Source organism: Myodes glareolus, chromosome 9 (assembly GCF_982192425.1).
Source record: "Myodes glareolus chromosome 9, mMyoGla1.1, whole genome shotgun sequence".
NCBI lineage: Eukaryota > Metazoa > Chordata > Mammalia > Rodentia > Cricetidae > Myodes > Myodes glareolus.
The window spans coordinates 23,629,125-23,637,218 of NC_142034.1; the positions used below are offsets into that span (position 1 = coordinate 23,629,125).

Below are 8,094 nucleotides of genomic sequence, written 5' to 3' on the forward strand. Positions count from 1 at the left end.
TTCTAACTTCTTTCTTCTCCTACTGGCCAGTCCTCTCAGGAGCCAGGGAAACACACTGGCCTGTTTCTTTAAGACCCCTGAGATACGAGGTAGGCTTCAGAAATGGGCCCGGTTGTGCTTCCTTACCCAAGGACACGAGTTCAAATCCTGAGCACCTCTCCACAACTGCAGGACACAGTATCTCTTGAGAGTCTGCAGAATTTCAGCATCTTGTCGGAATTTTGTCTTACCTTTGTTTGCTTTTGTCTTTGTTACAATAAGAGAAAAATCCACCTTCAGCACAGACTAGACCCTCCACCATTTTCATTCCAGGCCTAGAGACACAACTGCAGAATCTCTGCTACAATAGATGACCTCTCTCCAGGAGGGAAAAAGGAAGAGGGCTCCTCCTTGCTAGGTACCACACTCTATCTTCCCAGGGCCTCCCATGGCACTGTGGGGCCTTGACGGGGAGCTCGGAGTTGACATTCTACAGTTCTATAGCTCACGCAATGTAGCAAGGTGCCTGGGCTCTGCAGGAAAACCTCACCTTCCTGAGTGGCTCGGCAACGCTGGGGAGATGGGGTAAAAAGAGAAGGGTTGCCATGTGCCACACCCATAGGTCTCTGAGGCCTTCGCAGGATCCACAGCCAGTGCCAGGCAGACCTCCTACCTGAGGGCCAAGTGAGCAAGCTACCCTTGCTGTCATTTTTATTCACGGGAACAAGAAAAGCACCCACATCACCGTCTCTCACTCCATTGACAAACGTCGAGAGCCCTCTCTAGCCCGTCTCTGTCTTCTGTACTGAGGACACTCAGATGAGAAGACAAATTCCCTGTCTCCAGAAACTTATGGCCTAGTAGGGGCCCAGGGACAATATTGTCCTTTCTCTCTCACCCCCACACTTATTTTGTAGCCCCGGCACCATCAATAGGCAAGATAGGCTGGGTGGAGTTAGCATGAAAAAAATACTGGGTTGGCATTTGGCAGCCATCTTAAACAAGGGTCCCATGGTATCAGAGGGCTTTAGGACTTACTTCCATCTCGGTAGCCACGGGCTCCAGGTAAGCATCTAGGTAGCACTACTCAAAGTTATACTCCTAGTAAGGCTGGATATGCTATACCCACGCCCAGAGAAAAGGAAGTAACGTCAGGAGAGGAAGATGCAGGCAGCAGAGAAAAGTTTCTGATAGGCTGCCAACTCAGGGAAAGCATGATCTGGGTCCCGCGTTCTGTGCAAAGGCCCTGAGGCTTGTGTAAGAAGCCAGAGGAAGAAACTGTCCCTCTTCTGGCGAGGTGGTGGAGGGACAGAAAGACGGCCTAAATGATGCCTACAGGATGCAGCCCAGCCCAGCCCAACAAAACTTGGTTTCTTTCTTTTTTTTTTTTTTTCAGGGTTTCTCTGTGATAGCTCTGGCTGTCCTGGAACTCACTCTGTAGACCAGGCTGGCTTTGAACTCAGAGATCCACCTGCCTCTGCCTTCTAAGTGCTGAGATTAAAGGTTTGCCACCACTGAATTCTAAAAGATGGGTCTGACTTGATACGTTCTAAAAGGCAGGGTCTGGTTGGGTCTGGCCCAGTATGGCCAGGCATGAGGCTCAAATACTACCCAGTCCTACACGGTCAGCACAAGAAACCAGCTGTTTGTGTTTGTACTGTTTGGCTGTGCTTGCTCTTTGTGTTTTGTCTTGTTTTATTGGACAGTCTCACGTAGCTCAAGTTGGCCTTGAACTTACTTTGCAGTTAAGGATAATCTTGAACTCTTGATTCTCCCGCCTCCACCTCCCAAGTGCTGGGGTTGCACGTGTGCACCACCTCCACCTCCCAAGTGTTTGGGTTACACGTGTGCACCACCATGCCCAACTGAGAGCAGGCCCAGCAATACACGTCGTCTTTGGAAAAGTCTCTAATTCTAAACTTTGGTTTTCCCCACATGCAAGCTTGGGGACATTATCAACATTTGCCAAGGGACAGGATGGGAGGAGAGGGGTGACCAGCACTTGTTAACTTTTCTTCTATGCTCTGTGAATCTTTTTGGCTCTCTCGGTTTAGAAGGGCTTCTTCGTTACCTGAGGGCACAGCACAGCCTGGCTTTATCTTTCATTTTTTGTTCTTGGGGTTAGCTACCCGATTCAGGCCCACAGCATCTAATGAGAATTCAAGTGACGGACAAGACACCTGTGAGAAAGGAAAAAGGGAAGGCAAAAACTTACAAACACAGTATTACTGGAGGGAACCCACAGTTACTCAGGTTGAGTTTGGGGAGCCTAGGGCCCAGCTTCCTGGTTCAGTTCCAGTGAGGAACATAAATACAGACAGCTATGAATCCAGGTGTGGTCCATGGGCATCACCTGTGGGTTTGGTAGAACTACGGGGCCGTCAGAAGGCTATACCAGACCAGCTGGGGTCTCGAAGATCCCAGCACACACCAGACTTTGAGACGTTCTGGGAGGATCACAGTCCTTGTCTGGACATTAGAATCATTTGAAGAGCTTTAAAAACTACTGTTGGCCAGGGGAAGTCCCAGGCCACTGAGAATCACACCGATCTATGGGGTTGATTGATTGGTGATCGTTGAACCGCCCAGGTGATTTCAACATGCCGCCAGGCTTGAGCGTGCACCTTCTAAACGGAGGTGGCACTGTGCAGGGCGAGAAGCAAAAAGGTCTAAGAAAGCATGGTCGTGCGTGGCTGTAAGCTCAGCCCTTCAGGAGCTGAGACTGGAAGCCCATCTGGACTCCACCCTTGAAACACTGTTTCCAAACAAGGAACAAAGAAAAAGGAAAACTGGAAAGCAAAACCCAAACTAATTGAGCAGACCTGTAACCCCAACACCTGGGAGGCGCAGAGTCAAGGCCATTCTCCACTAAGCAGTGGGCTGGAGGTTAGCCTGAGCTATACATCTCAAACCAAACAAAACGAAGCACAGAGCTTAGCCTCTCCCAGTACTCTCCTTCATTTCACCAGGGATGTAGTCCATTTAGTAGAATGTTATGTAAGTAAACTACGTTCTCACAGCAACTTGAGCCAAAACCTCCAACTCCAGGTTCCTGCTCATTGAGAACTATTGCCCGACAGAGGAGAATGGGGCTGAAGAGAGAGGCATTAGGTCGCAGGGGAAGAATTTTGTGGACACAAGAGACTTATGCCCCTTGACTCCCCTGACATGCTAATCTGTGGATGCCTCACCATCTGGGGCAATCGGTTCCTCAGAAGCGGGAGGCGAGACAGGGCTCCGCTGCTCACTATAACTGCTCTCTGGACAGGAGGAGCCCCACACCTGTGCCCATCCATCCTGGCCCTGCCCTTCCCACAGTCTCCCCACTCATTTTCCCAGAGACACTGAGAACCTAGGGACTGTCCCCCACCATTCTCAGAACTCAGGTGAGGTTTCTGAGCCCCCACCATCTCAAGTCCTGGCTCCTCTCAGAAGTACAGGGACAGGCCCCGTTCTCAAGTCAGCAACCACGGGGAGCTCGAAACCAGCAGGGCCCAGGCTCCCTTGTGACTTGTTTTTACTCTCTTGTCAGAGCTTTGGGAGGAGGGGATGTTTCAAACCTGTGATTGTCTCAGCTTCGAGACTTCTTCTGGTGTGTTTTTGAAGTGGCTTTTTGTTATTCTGCCTCGACTCGCTCTTCTTTCTCAGCAGCTGTGGAAAAACGCGGTCCGCCCCTGGCGGAGCAGCACTTGGATTCCATGTAAACAGCTTGCCTGGTGGCTAGACAGGCGGAACAGATCAGAGGGGTTGAACCTGTTGCATCCTTGAAATGAAACATTCAGTATAAACATCCTCGTGTTCGAGGCAGCTGGTAGGCACAAGGAGGCAGAAAGGGCTTTCTAGGCACACAGTCGTTCTAACACTGGATGGTCGTGCAGGTCTGTTCTGCGGGCAAGAATAGGCATGAATGAACCTCGGGGCTGTGAGGAGGAGAGATCCACCTGTAAGGAGCCTTTCTGGTTTCTCTCCCTTCCTGAAAAATTGAGGGACTGGTCTCTAATTCCTCCATCCGGTACTGTAGCCACTAACCATGTATAAGTCCTGAATGATCAAAAGGTAGCCAATATGACTAAGGAACTGAATTTTTATGTTTTTTTTTTTAAAAAAAATTATCTTTATTTTTATTTGTGTGTGTCTGTAGGGAGGCAGGGTCTGTGTACTATTGCCTTCAGATGTCAGAAGAGGACGTCAGACCTCACCGGAGCTGGAGTTATGGCAGTTGTGAGTTTAGAACCAAACCCATGTTCTTCTCCAAAGCAGCGATTGCTCTTAACCACGGAGCCATCTCTCCAGCTTGTACACTGTCTATCCTGTGGCTGGTTTTGTCATTCTCATTTGATTAACAAATATTCTTCCACCAGCTAGGTGGTGATGACACACGCCTTTAACCCCAGCACTCAGGAGGCAGAGGCAGGAGGATCTCTTGAATTTGAGGCCAGCCTGGTCTACAGAGCCAGTTCCAGGACAGCCAGGGCTACACAGAGAGACCCTGTCTCAAAGAAACAAAACAATATTCTTTCACCATCAATTACAATGGCTGCAGGGTGTTCTATGATGTATAGGAAACATAATTTATTCATCAAAGTCTGCAATAATATTACCTCAACTTTGGTCTCATTTTTAAAAATAATTGCTATGAATATAATAATATCAATATCTTTATCAAAAATCATCCACTCACCCCTTGGGAGAAAGGAAAAGAATTAGACCAAAACAATACAAAATGTTAAGATTTCTGAATATTTACTAAGTCACTCCAGAAAATTTGAACCTGTTCATAGTTTTGTTGGTTTGTCTTTGTTTTTCAAGACAGGGTTTCTCTGTGTAGCCTTGGCTGTCCTGGAACTCACTCTGTAGACCAGACTGGCCTTGAACTCACAGAGATCTACCTGCCTCTGCCTCCAGAGTGCTGGGAGTAAAGGCATGGGTCACCACCGCCTGATGAGAAAACTGAATTTTTCAAAGGTAACAAGATTTGAAGAAGAATGTTCTTAAGGAAGCAATAGCTAACATAGCATATCCAAGTGGCCAGGTACATCCTTAGGTACTGGCAACTCAGGTGAATGAAACACATCTCGGCCATGAAGAACTCAGGCCAGGAGAGAATGAAATCCTTGACTTCAGGTCAAGGGTCAACTTGGACGCTAGCTAAAAATACCACAAGTGTTTTTACACAGAGTAGCATGGCGGAGAAGCCCATGGTTCTCCCTGGACACGCTAGAAAGCCTGCTACGGCGACACCCGAACTGGCTTCAGAAGGTAAGTATAGACACTGAGAAGGGGCCAGAGGGGCAGTGGGATGGGAAGGGCATCACTTCTCACCTCCAGTGGCTTCCACACTCAACTCCATTTGGTGGGAGCGTTTCTTTGGGTCTGTCTAACATGCCCTTCCTGTCACACGAATCCCTTCTATGATCTTTCGTAATGGGACATAAATACCTTGGTCACGGCCTACATAAAGCCATCTTTAGAAACTGCCATACCAAGATGCTAAGCATAGCATAGTATTGATGAGTCGAGTGTCTTTTGTATTAACCATGCCTCCTTAAAAGAAATATTGACTTGTCATGTCATTATGCCCACTTGATAGATAATTAAAACAGTTGTAGAAATCAGAGATAGGGTAAAAGCTAGGGAGACCTAGATTCCCCAGGCCTCCGATTCTGAGCCCGCTTTGCTGGGTAGTCCCAGCCCTGCATAAAGAAAACAGCCAATGGAAGGCCCTGCAACAGAGACCCTTGGAAAAAGTCCTTCATCTTGCTGAGCCTGCAAAGCATAGAGCGAAAAATGAGAGTCGGAGAAGGAGCAAAGACCTTGATAGTGGCAGCAATAACAGCCTGTCATCAGCCCATGGCCTGTGGGAGTCAGCCCTCGGCTTCTGCTTCTGCGGGTCTTCAAGTTCCCAAACACACACACCTTGATGGGGAGCCTCTGCAGTCCTGCTCTTCGGGAGCCAGTCAAGTCCTCGAAGCTGACCTTTCTTCAGAAACTCGTCGAAAGGTGAATTAAGGAACTCGGCCATCTGTGTCCCCGGAGCAGGAGGTGAGAAGGGCATGACAGTCACCCGACCCTTTCCATGACTTGACCTCTACTCTCTCTCCTCGGTTCTTCCATATGACATCAATGACAGCATGACATTCTCCGACCTGCCCATGCCTGCCTTCACCACCCCCTCTTCCTCGCTCTGTGACGCATGATGTCCCTGGAGAGTCCCCCCTAACATCATCACAGAACAAAAACAAAAACAACTAAAATACCAAATCTTCCTCTTGCCATACCTGCTCCCTCAACCATGGCTGGCCTACAGGATTGGGGATCTTTACTTCTAATACTAGAAATGAAATTGCTTTGTCTTTCTTCTTTATTTTTTTTTCTTTTTTGTTTCACTTCTGCTATTCACACAGAGGTGCCTGCAAGGGACCTCAGCTCTGAACCTATCTTAATTTTAATTCAAGTTTATTTTTGGACTTCTCAGCTGTTGCTACAGAGTGCCCAAATGAACTTGTGTGAACCAGTCAAGGAGAATAAGAAGCAGGGAGAAGATGAATATTGTACACAGCCTGCTGCAGGTCAGGGATCCCCTCATGGGAACTTCATTTCATCCCTACGGGTTTCTAAGATGGCGTCTTAGTATGGGCTACACTCTCACAGAAACTGAAGTTCTGTGCAGTTTGTGGCTTGGTCAAAGTCAATTCCTAAGTGTGGAGACTCAGATTAAACCAGCCCTGACCCAAAAGCCACAGTCGGGCTGATGAGATGGCTCCATGGGTAAAGGCAATTGGCACCAAACCTGATGATCTGAGTTCAATTCCTAGGAACCACATAGTAGGAGAGACCTGACTCCTGAAAACATCCTCTCATCTCCACATCTGAGCTGTGGCGTGTAAGCATGGATGCACCAACACGTGCGCGCACACACACACACACACACTAAAACGGGGGGCAGTTAGCTGAGCACCCACCCCTACTCACCCTCTACTCCTCTCTGTCTCCTATACCTAACTCACTGAAGCACCCCTGAATTCATCTATACCTTCTCCCAAAGTGTGTTTCCAGTATCTCTGCCCCAGCTAACCATCTCTTGTACTTTGCCTTTTTCTTCTTTGAAATAAAAACAGGGCCAATCACAGAAGGCTCTGGAATTCTAAGGTTTGGTTTAATCCCCCACACACAAGTGACCGGTTCCTTTCCCCTAGAAATCATGTTAGGAAAGGGGATGAAGTAAGACGGAGAAGCCCACTGGCCTTGCAGCTAGCTACGCAGGGCTCATTTGTGACCCTGGCTGCTCCAATGAAGGAACTCAGCATCACTAAGTCGCTGCTGCCTCAACTACCAGTTGGCAACAAGCTACCCACCTGGCAGGGTGGTGAAAGACCCAAACGACATGAGGTATTAGTCCTCATGCGCTGTGACAATATACCTGGTTCAAACACCTCCTTTGACCCACGGTTTTGGAGGATTCAGTTCAAGGTCATTCAGCTCCACGCACCTAAGCAGAATATCATGGTGACGGGAGCAGGTGGCAGAGGAGAGGCTATGTGCTTCATGGCTGACAGGGAAGCAGAACAATGCCAGCCCCCTTCAGCTGTGGGGAGAAACCCCAGCTTGTAAGTGATGCTCACAGTCAGGGTGGGTCTTCCTCTCTCTGCTCATCCTCTCTAGAACCATCCTCACTGACACACCCAGAGGTGTTTCCCACCAGCCTCTTAGGTGATTGTAGAGCTGACAGTGAAATTTAACCATCAAAGACGATACAAAAGAAAAGGCCCAGGTCAGGTTCAAGAAACCTAAAAGTGTCTTCCCCTCCCCGCTGCCTGGGAGTGTGGTCTCAGCCTGCAAAGGCGGGCTGAACCGAAGGGGACTTTGCTACATCTCTCAGAGAATACTAGCTCATGTTCATCCAGACCTGCCTGAAACATTGTAGGGCCCAAGGCAGAGCACAAACAGACCTTCATATGCTTGCCTCCCATAGTCACCTTATCTGTCAATCTAATTGACTCTTGCAATAAAAGGGGTTCTACCGCATTTGAAAATACAAAATACTAAAGTTGTAGAAATCTTTGTTTATGATTATCTGGGGAGCCACGTATACATTCAAACTTTAAAAACTAGATT

General features: G+C 48.3%; 1 long non-coding RNA gene across 1 annotated transcript; it reads right to left on the reverse strand.

The window, feature by feature from the left end:
• Window positions 1-2: 2 nt before the first annotated feature.
• Window positions 3-6,404, reverse strand: LOC125410962 (uncharacterized). Its single transcript, XR_015003825.2, has 3 exons — window positions 5,896-6,404; window positions 3,540-3,864; window positions 3-2,159 (listed from the first exon to the last, which is right to left on the reverse strand). It is a non-coding gene; the product is annotated as an uncharacterized LOC125410962 (long non-coding RNA).
• Window positions 6,405-8,094: the final 1,690 nt, after the last annotated feature.